The 10,984-nt window shown below is 42.7% G+C and overlaps 1 protein-coding gene across 2 annotated transcripts in view; it reads left to right on the top strand.

Moving 5' to 3' along the window:
• Window positions 1–9,830, top strand: part of GEMIN8 (gem nuclear organelle associated protein 8) — a 32,387-nt gene extending 22,557 nt beyond the window's left edge. The window contains exons 6-9 of one of the 2 annotated variants that reach the window (XR_008478818.2): window positions 3,283–3,429; window positions 4,107–4,203; window positions 6,475–6,624; window positions 9,232–9,830. The gene's annotated coding sequence lies outside the window, so the exon portion shown is untranslated. Of the gene's footprint in view, window positions 1–3,007; window positions 3,154–3,282; window positions 3,430–4,106; window positions 4,204–6,474; window positions 6,625–9,231 lie in introns of both variants that reach the window. The other variant, XR_008478815.2, reaches the window with a different exon arrangement.
• The last annotated feature ends 1,154 nt before the right edge of the window (window positions 9,831–10,984 follow it).

Genomic DNA, 10,984 nt, shown 5'->3' with positions numbered 1-10,984 from the left:
AGTATCTGAGCATGCAGAGCTAATTAAATGTGTCTAGCTCAGGCCGGGCGCGGTGGCTTACATCTGCAATCCCAGCACTTTAAAAGGCTGAGGCAGGTGGATCGCCTGAGATCAGAAGTTTGAGACCAGCCTGGCCAAACCCCAACTTTACTAAAAATACTAAAATTAGCCAGGTGTGGTGGCACACGCCTGTAGTCCCAGCTACTTAGGAGACTGAGGCAGGAGAATTGCTTGAACCTTGGAGGTGGAGGTTGCAGTGAACTGAGACTGTGCCACTGCACTCCAGCCTGGATGACAGAGTGAGACTCTGTCTCAAAACAAAAAAAAGTCTCTAGCTCTTTGGCTAGTCACAGAAGAATCTGTGGATGTTTTCACTGATAGGATCACATGGTCTTTTAACAAGGCTACATTTGCCACCAAGGGAAACTTGTGTTGGAGGCACCAGTGTGTGATGGATAAAACAAACTTCTTTCTCTCTACTTTCACACTCAGTACAACACAGAGCAATTCTGACACCAGGTGTTCAGGGGGCTTTTCCCCACACAGCAAGCAATTTCTCCAGGGGCCACCAACTGGGTGTCCTATAATTCATTTCTGACACTATCTGGAGGTAGCATCAGATCCCACAAGTTAAAGGTCCAGTCCCACAAGACTGGCCCCAACTTCAGATGCCAATCACAAGTAGTAGGTTGTCACCTATACTTCTGACTGAACAGTTATAAATTGCGTTTCCATGACCTCCTCTTTGGGTTCAATTAATTTCCTAGGAAGGCTCACGGAACTCAGAAACATTCACTTGTGTTTACCTGTTTAATAAAGGATAGTACAAAAGATACAGATGAACAGCAAAGAGATATATTGGGCAAGGTATGTGGAAAGGGGTGCAGAGCTTGCATGTCTCTCTGAGCACACAACTCTCCAGGAACCTCCGCATGTTCAGCAATCCAGAGGCTCTCCAAACCCAGTTCTTTGGGGGTTTTTATGAAGGCTTCATTACATAGTCATGCTTGATTAAGTCATTGGCCATTGATGATCAACTCAACCAGCCCATCTCCACTCCCTGAAGGTTGGGGGGTGGGCCTAAAAATTCCAACCCTCTAATCATGTGGTTGGTTCCTCTGGCAGCTGGCCCCCATCCTGAAGCTATCCAAGAGCCCACCAAGAGTCACCTCATTAGAACAAAAGACTCCCATCACCCAGGAAATTCCGAAGCATTTAGGAGCTCTGTGTCAGGAACCAGGGTCAAAGACCAAATATCACAACAAAAGACTTTCCTAGTGTCTCTTTGTACAAGGGTTTTAGGGCGTCTATGTTAGAAACCAAATATACTATAGGTAGGTAGGTAGGTAGGTAGGTAGGTAGGTAGGTAGGTAGATAGAGATAGAGGTAGATATAATCTCACAATATCACACAATGGGGGCAGGCAGACAACTTAGAAGCCTATTGCAGAAAAGATGTTCAACCTCAGTGGTAACCAGAGAACCACTAATTACAATAGGAGTGATTACAATAAGAGTGATATTCCATACCCTTCAGATAGGAAAATGTCTAAAAAGAATAAAAATACTGGCCGGGCGCGGTGGTTCATGCCTGTAATGCCAGCACTTTGGGAGTCCAAGGTAGGTGAATTTCTTGAGGTCAGGAGCTCAGGACTACCCTGGCCAACATGGTAAAACCCCATGTCTACTACAAATACAAGAAAAAATTAGCCAGGTGTGGTAGCATGCACCTTCAGTCCCAGCTACTTGGGAGGCTAAGGCAGGAGAATTGCTTGAACCAGGGAGGAGAGGTTGCAGTGAGCCAAGATCATGACAGCCTGGGCAACAGAGCTAGATGCTGTCTCAAATATATATATGCCAAATGTGGCAAGGACGTAGAGAGATGGGAGCTCACATTCCTGTGGAAGTATAGGTTGGTCCACCCTGTTGAAGAGCACAGTGGCATTTTTCTTGTAAAGTTAAAACAGGCACATATGACCCAGCAACTCGACTGTCAGGTATATGCCCGAGAGACACTCTTCCGTGTGGGCACAAGGAGGTGCACAAGAGAATGCGCACTGCCACATAATAGCAAATAATTGGAAATAAATTAAGTGTCCATCTACAGGACTTGGGTAAGTAAACTGTGGCATGTTCACATGATGGCATACTACAGGAGTCCTTAAGAGAATTGAGGTAGACTACACATATGAAAATGGTAGTGTCAAGGTGAAAAAGGAGGTTGTGTAGGTATAGCATGAAAACATTTAGCCGTAAGTCTAAAAAATACACACCATGCATGCATATATGTACTAAAATCTAGAAACATGCATGGAAAAGATTCACACACACCCCAACTTCAGAATAGTGGTTAATTCTGAGTAGGGAGAGGTTTTGACGCCACTCAAAAGGGGTTTTTCTATCTGTCTAATGTTTATTTCTTTAGAACAGAAAAGCAATGGTAGTAACTCAGCTTTGATGGAGGCCCCTAAATTTATCGAACTCTGTTCTGACAAAATAGTTTATCTTTCACCTCTTTTCTAGGGTTAAATGTTACAGGAAATATTTACTTTATCAAACACTTAAATAGGGCTTACTGTAAGCCTCACACTCTTCTAATTGCTTTACAAATACGAATTTCTTTAGCAATCCATCTATGACCAACCTATGAGGTAGCTATTACAGGTACAAAACCTGTTTTCCAAAACCCTTAGGTTATGTGTGTTTCAGAACGTAGACATTTTCTTACTTTTGAAAAATAAAACAGTATATACTAGAACTTGTCCCAGTGGGCTAGTGTAGCCTCCCACCAAGATAGCTGGACTATAAAAGAGAAGAATATTGGAAGTAGGATGAATACAGACCATAAACATCCTCGATTCCATCCAGCTCAGGTTTTGTCACCAAATCATTAAGTCAAGTCAGGTTGTGCTGCCAAACAGATTTTGAAAACAAGAAAAACTCTTCCAGTTTTCAGAGCTTTGGGAATATCAGAATTGTGTTGCAGGAATATTATTCTCATTTTGCAGGTGAGGAGACTGAAGCGCAGAGAAATTAACCAACAAAACCAAGTTCATTTCAAGTGATGGATATTCTGACTCCCAACTTTACTGCCATTAGCTGCTCCAGCATGCTGAAATCTGGCTCTAACAACCACATTCACAGGAAGTGGAAGGTACATGTATTCAAAGCACAGGAGCTGAGCTGAATCTAGAGCTGAGCATGAGGTTAGGGTCTAGTCGCTGCTGGGCTTGAGAACGTGTGTTTCTGGATAATGCATTTGCACTCTTTGTCTGAATTTTAGAACTGAGGCTAAGGCAATGAGAAGAAGGAACTTATTCCAGAGACGCTGAAGAAATAGACATCCCATGGTTTGGTGACTTGGGCCAGGTGATGAACCAGCCTAGGATGGCTCAGATGTCTGTCTGGGATGGAAGTCATAGTCACTGAGGTAAAGAGAAAAATGAGAAACAGGTTTGGGAAGGACGATCAATTCCATTTGGAACACAGTGAATTTGAGGGGTTCAAGAAACATCCAGTGACATTCTGCCACTCACTGGCTATTTGGGTTTGGAACTCACTATAGAGGGTCTGCATTAAAAATACAGATGTTGGCCAGGCACAGTGGCTCACACCTGTAATCCCAGCACTTTGGGTGGCCAAGGCAGACGGATCACCTGAGGTCAGGAGTTCTAGACCAGCCTGGCCGTCTCTACTAATAATACAAAAATTAGCTGGGCGTGGTGGCACGCACCTGTAGCCCCAGATACTCAGAATGGCTGAGGTGGGAGAATCGCTTTAACCCAGGAGGCAGAGGTTGCAGTGAGCCCAGATTGTGCCACTGCACTCCAGCCTGGTGACAGAGCAAAACTCTGTCAAGGGCGAGGAGATGTTATAGGATATGGTGTGGAACCTGTATGGATCCTAATTTGGACAAATTGATTATTAAAACACTTTGAGATCATTGGAGAAATTTGAGTATGGACTGAGTGTTAAAAGATATTAAAGACTTATTAACTTCATTAGGTATAATAATTGTTTTATGGGGTTTTTTTTAAGTTTTTATCTGTTAAAGACACTGAACTATTATGAGTTAAGCTGATATGATATCTATGGTTTTCTTTAAAGTGCTCCAGTGACAGGGCATGGAAAAGGCAGCAGTTGAAATCAGATTAGCAAAATGTTGAGAATTACTGAAGCTCACTGATGGATACATGGAGATGCAGTAAGCTATTCTCTCTACTTTTGTTTTTGTTTAAGAATTTCATAGTAAATTTTTCAAATAAAATAGAATTTGAAGGAACAAGATTTAAAGTATTAAATGTTACAGAGAGGTCTGATAAACTAGAGAGAAAAGTAGACAATCTAGAAACCATTGTCATCTGAAGGACCTTAAAGCAATTTCGGTGGATAGATGGGGAAGAAAACCAAGTTGTACATCAAAGCTAATATACTCAAAACAAAAATAAAAGGATGGCGGCATGTCAAAGGGGCACAGAAGCCACTCTCAAAGGAGCTCCAAGTGGCCAAACTGGACAATCTGAGCAACAAAATAAGTAATATGGTGTTGGATTGTAGTCCAAAGTATGAAATAAAAATACTTGAGTCTCTACTGATAAACGATTGACTAATAAATACATGGAGAGAAGAGACAAATCTTCCTTACAGAATAATTCCAAATATATAGATACTAACCCCTCCAAGATGTAGGACTGACCCTCCATCTCCATCTTTTTTAGAGACAGGGTCTTGCTCTGTTGCCCAGACTGGAGTACAGTGGTGTGATCTTGGCTCACTGGAGCCTAAATCTCCTGGGCTCAAGCGATTACACCACCTCAACACTTCCAAGTAGCTGGGACTACAGGCATAAGTCACCATGCCCAGCTAATTTTTTTAAAGAGATGGCACCTCACTATATCGTCCAGGTTAATCTCAAACTCCTGGGCTCAAGCAATCCTCCTGCCTCAGCCTCTCAAAGTGCTGAGATTACAGGTGTAAGCCATCATGCCTCACTCTCCCTCCCGCATTTGAATGTAGGCTAGACTAGTGAGGCTTCCAAAGAAAAAAAGTACAGAAAGGGGAAAATAACAGCTTTCATAAGAACTTGGCAGATACCGTATTATCCAAGTGATCAAGGTCAACATCAACAGTGGTAAGTTCTGCTGATGTTATGGACAACCTGATATGATACGATGTGATGAGAAGGGAACTTTACCTCTGTGGGATTCTCAAAACCCATAACCCCAATTTAAACATGAGAAAAATATCAGATAAACCAAAATTGAGGGACATTTGACAAAATACCTGACCAGTATTAGTCAAAAAATCCTCAAGGTCACAAAAGGCAAAGAAAGACTGAGAAACTGTCACAGAAGAGACTAAGGGAACATGACAACTAAATGCAATGGAGCAGAAAAAGGATATTAGTGGAAAATCTGGTAAAATTTAGCTACAGCCTGTAGTTTTATTTAATAGTAACGTGTCAATGTTAATTTCTTGGTTTTGACACATGTACCACAGTTATATATAATGTTAACAGTAAATGTAACTGGGTCAGGGTATATAGGAACTCTGCCCTGTCTATATAACTTTTCTATATGAAAATAATTCCAAAATAAAAAGGTTTTAAAAATGAAAACAAAAATTGATCAATTTTGCATGTTGTGTTTATATAAGTTACACTTGTTCCACTTTTCAAAAGGAGGAGATATATTTTTATCTTTCTAAAAAAAGGCTTTACAAAGCCGTTTTTCTTCTTTTTTGAGTGCTGTAGACTCTGACAGCAACACCAGACTGACAAGTCTGCAGGGAAAGTGAAAGATTCAGCCTTTACGAGGCATGTAATGTGGGTTATAGTGCTAAATAACTTACACACATTACCTGCTTTGTTTTCTCCTAACCACCTCATGAAGCATAAGCCCCAATTTTCTGATGAACAAATTGATTCAAAGTAAGTATAAGAGGCCAGGTGCAATGGCTCATGCCTGGAATTCTAACATTTTGGGAGGTCGAGGCAAGTGGACCTCTTGAGCCCAGGAATTTGAGACCAGTCTGGGCAACATAGTGAGGCCCCCTGTATTAGTCTGTTTTCACACTGCTATAAAGACATACCTGAGACAGGGCAATTTATTTTTAAAAAGATGTTTAATTGACTCACATTTTCACATTGCTGGGGACGCCTCAGGAAATTTACAATCATGGTAAAGGCAAAGGGGAAGCATGCCCCTCTTTACCATGTCGGAGCAAGAACAAAAGAGAGAGAGAGAGCACGCACGTGCGAATGGGGAAGTGATACTTTTAAATCATCAAATCTCCTGAGAACCCATTCACTATCACAAGAACAGCAAAGGGGAAACTGCCCCCATGATCCAATCATCTCCCACCAGGTCCTTCCCTTGACATGTGGGGATTACAATTTGAGATGAGATTTGCGTTGGGACACAAAGCCAAACCATATCACCCCCTCTGTACGAAAAAAAATTATTTAATTTGCCAGGTGTGGTGGCATATACTTCGAGTCCTAGCTACTTGGGGGACTGAGGTGGGACAATCACCTGAATTTGGGAGGTCAAGCTGCAGAGAGCCGTGATTGCACCATTGCACTCCAGCCAAAGTGACAGCGCAAGACTCCATCTGGAAAAAAAAGGTAAGAATAAGCAACATACCTAGGGTCACATTAGCTGAAGCGTGGATTTTTTTTTTTTTTTTTTTACACAGAATCTCGCTCTGTCACCCAGGCTGGAGTGCAGTGGCATGATCTCAGCTCACTGCAACCTCTGCCTCCGGGGTTCAAGAGATTCTCATGCCTCAAGCCTCCCGAGTAGCTGGGATTACAGGCGTGCATCAAGACACCCAGCTAATTTTTGTATTTTTAGTAGAGGTGGGATTCTGCCATGTTGGCTAGGTTGGTCTCTGACTCCTGACCTCAGGTGATCTGCCTGCCTCAGCCTCCCAAAGTGCTGGGATTGCAGGTATGAGCCACTGTACCTGGCCTCTATGATTCTTTTGATCAGAAAAATTGCCCCTTGTGTAAGTGAGCTTTTGCTACATAACAACTCATCCCCATACTTAGTGATTTAACCATTTATTAACTCATCATTCTAGGAGTTGGCTACTTAGGCTAGGCTCATCTAGGTGGGTCTTCTGCCTCTCTCACCTGAGCTCACTCTTGTAGCGGCAGTCAGCTGATGGGTCAGCCAAGGGCTGCTTAGTCCAGGATGGCTTCAATTACATATCTGGGTTTGGAGCTGGCTGTCTTATGGTTATCTGCTAAAATAATAGCGACTGGGCCACATGTCTCCAGCAAGCTCACCTGGGTTTGTTCACAAGGGTCCCAAAAGCAACAAAAGAGGACAAGCCACAGCATGCAAGCACTGTATAAGCCTCTGCTTTCTTCACATTTGCTGATGTCGCATTACCCAAAGCAGATCACATGGCCAAGCCCAGATTCAAAGAGTGGAAAAATAAACTCCACCTCTTGACAAGAAGAGCTTTGAGTCACATTGCCAGAGGATGTGCATACAGGGATGGGAGAAATTATTGCAGCCTTTTTTGCAAGTAATCTACCGCACCCCTTTTGTGTTCTTTTCCACATGCTAGCTTATAGAATTGTACTGCTTAGAGTATAGGATTTAGTTCTTTGCCATGCTCCTATGTAACTATAGATATTGATATGGTTTGGCTGTGTCCTCACCCAAACCTCATCTTGAATTCCCATGTGTTGTGGGAGGGACTCAGTTGGAGGTAATTGAATCATAGAGGCAGGTCTTTCCCCTGCTGTTCTTGTGATAGTAGATCTAACAAGTCCGCCGCCATTTGAGACAGGCCTTTCACCTTCTGCCATTATTGCAAGACCTCCCCAGCCACATGGAACTTTAAATCTCTTTCTTTTGTAAATTGCCCAGTCTCGGGTATATCTTTGTCAGTCGCGTGAAAACGAACTAATACAGATATAAAATTAGTCCTTGTCTTCTGACGTTGAGAATCACAGAGTTGAAAGGAGGTTTAATGGCTAGTCAATTCAATATCATACGCAATAGTGGACCATCTTGTGGACACATAAGCACAAGATCTCATCCATGTGGTAGGCCTTCAAATCCTTAAAAATAATAGGTTCTATGATTTCTCTTTTCCAGTTTAAATATTCCAAATATCTTAATGTCCCCATTTTATATAATGGACATACCAGACAAACATTGCAGATTTATCAGATATGCTGATCTTCAAACAGGTTTCAGGTCTTTCTAAGTACTTACCTCTGTGCTATACTTTTTACTACCCTGATAGGGAGGTGAGCCCCTGACTTGGGAAACTGGGGGAAATATCGCTATTGAGTGAGGTAGCAAACTCAAGAAGAGAAAAGACAAAGAGGAGGTTTTCCTATAATTGCAGGTGACAGAACCAGAGTGGTCCAGTGAGCACTTAAATACACAGCTCTGGATCCAGGAGAGAAATTGGGCCAGGAGCAGACACGGAGCAATTGTGGGTCTATTTTAGTATTAGATTTCCACAGAAATAGAGTAAGCCATTTAGGGAGACCACAAAGGTTAAAAGGAAAAGCTCTAAGGGTAGAGCTTTGGGGGGGAAAAAAACAGTATATGAGGGATAAGTAGAAAAAAAAAAAGTAGCTGTAAACAGAAACTGAGAAGCCTCAAAAACATTATGCTCTGGGGGTGAAGCCAAACACAAAAAGCCACATATTGCATGATTCCATGTATATGAAATGATGTCCAGGCTGGGCACGGTGGCTCACACCTGTAATCCCAGCCCTTTGGGAGACCAAGGTGGGCAGATCACTTGAGGTCAGGAGTTCAAAACCAGCCTGGCCAACACGGTGAAACCCCATCTCTACTAAAAATACAAAAATTAGCCAGGCGTGGTGGCAGAGAACTTGTAATAGCAGGTACTCAGGAGGCTGAGGCAGGAGAATCACTTGAACCTGGGAGGTAAAAGTTGTAGTGAGCCAAGATCACACCACTACACTCCAGCCTGGGTGGCAGAGCAAGACTCCAGCTCAAAAAGTAAATAAAATAATGTCCAGAATAAGCAAATCCATAGAGACAGAAAGCAGATTAGTAGTTGCCAGGGGCTGGGAGTTGGGTGGAAATGGGGAATGACTGCTGGTGGGTAGATAGCTTCCTTTTGGGGTGATAAAAATGTTTTGGAACTAGATAGAGGTAGCGGTTACACAACATGGTAACATACTAGATGCCACTGAACTGTTCGCTTTCAAATGGTTACTTTTATGTTATAGGAATCTCTGCTCTGTGGAAAGAAAAGTAATAAGAAGACTACGAATCTCTATGATCAGGGGATGGTAGGAAAACCTGAAGAGTGATGTGCAGATTAATAGTGAGTGTCAACTTGATTGGATTGAAGGATAAAAAGTATTGTTCATGGGTATGTCTGTGAGGGTGTTGCCAAGGGGAGATTGACATTTGTGTCAGTGGACCAGGAGAGGCAGACTTGCCCTCAATTTGGGTGGGCACCGTCTAATCAGCTGCCAGCACAGCTAGGATAAAAGCAGGCAGAAGAACAGGAAAGAACTAGACTGGTTGAGTCTTCCAGCCTTCATCTTTCTCCCATACTGGATGCTTCCTGCCCTCAAACATCAGACTCCAAGTTCTTCAGCTTTCGGACTCTTGGACTTAAACCAGTGGTTTGCCAGGGGCTCTCAGGCCTTTGGCCACAGCCTGAAGGCCGCACTGTCAGCTTCCCTACTTTTGAGGTTTTGGGACTCAAACTGATCCATCACTGGCTTCCTCGTTCCTCAGCTTACAGACAGCCTGTTGTGGGATGTCACCTTGTGATTGTGTGAGTCAATTCTCCTTAATAAACTCCTTTTCATATACACATCTATCTTATTAGTGCTGTCCCTCTAGAGAACCCTGACTAATACATGCAGCAATCGTGTGGTTTGTAATATTTCTTAGTTTTTATTTTCTGGTCAAAGAACATTTGTCCTATGGAATAGTATTAGTATTTGCTGACCACAAATACTGTATGGGACACAGTTTGAGGAACAGTTTTTCATGGAATGAGGACTAATTTTAACAGAGTACAATGTAAGGGTCACATTCGGCCACAAGTGCCAAAGCAGCCACCCATGAGGTTTCAATAAAAAGTGAATTCTCTCTGATGCTACATGAACCATTCTTTCACCACAAACATTTTTTAAGCATCCATCCACCATTTTCTGGGTCACTGCAAAGATATAAAAGAGATCAGAAATGGATATTACACCAAACTTTATGTAGTAAGAGATTTATAAAGTAACAAATGTGACAAAGGTAGCAGAGAATCTGGGTAGTGAGGAAAGTGCAGCTCAGATGCAGCAGGAACTGAGGGGAGGAGAAGCTCACGGGCCAAGGTGTGCAGGAGTTGAATCTGGGCTCAGCTTTCCATAATGAATAGAGTTGGCAACACGGAGATGGTATGAACAAGCACTCCAGGAAGAGAGAACAGTATGAGGCAGAAAATATGGCTGTGTGTGGGAAACAGAACGGAGATCCATCTGCCAGCCTGCGAGGTTCTCAGACCTGGCTGCTTGTTAGAATCACTTGGATCCCACCCTAGCCCAATTAAAGCAGAATCGCTGGTCGTGGGGGCCCAACCATTGCTGGCTTGGTTTTTGTTTTTTAAAGCTCCCCTGATGATTCTTGCATAGTCAGAGTTGCACCCACTAGGCTAAGTCAGCTGTTCTCAACTATGGTGTGGGGACCTACTGATGTTCAATTTGAAGTGTGATAGGCACTACTTTTCAAACTTTAGTATGTGTTAGAATATCCTCAGGAGCTCATTAAAACAGATTCCTGGACCCTGCTGTCAGAAACTCTCATTCAGGAGGTCTGGGGTGGGGTCCAGGAACTTGTATTTCTATCAATCTTCCAGGTGATGCTGCTGGTCTATAGACGCCACATTGAGTAGCACAGATGTAAGTAATTTGATATAATGATAAAAGAACAGTAAGGAAAGTTTGCAAATGGTTTGATTTCTCAAAGTATATG

Source organism: Callithrix jacchus, chromosome X, assembly GCF_049354715.1.
Source record: "Callithrix jacchus isolate 240 chromosome X, calJac240_pri, whole genome shotgun sequence".
Classification (NCBI taxonomy): Eukaryota; Metazoa; Chordata; class Mammalia; order Primates; family Cebidae; genus Callithrix; species Callithrix jacchus.
Note: the sequence above shows the minus strand (reverse complement) of the source record. Positions and strands in the feature narration are given on the sequence as shown.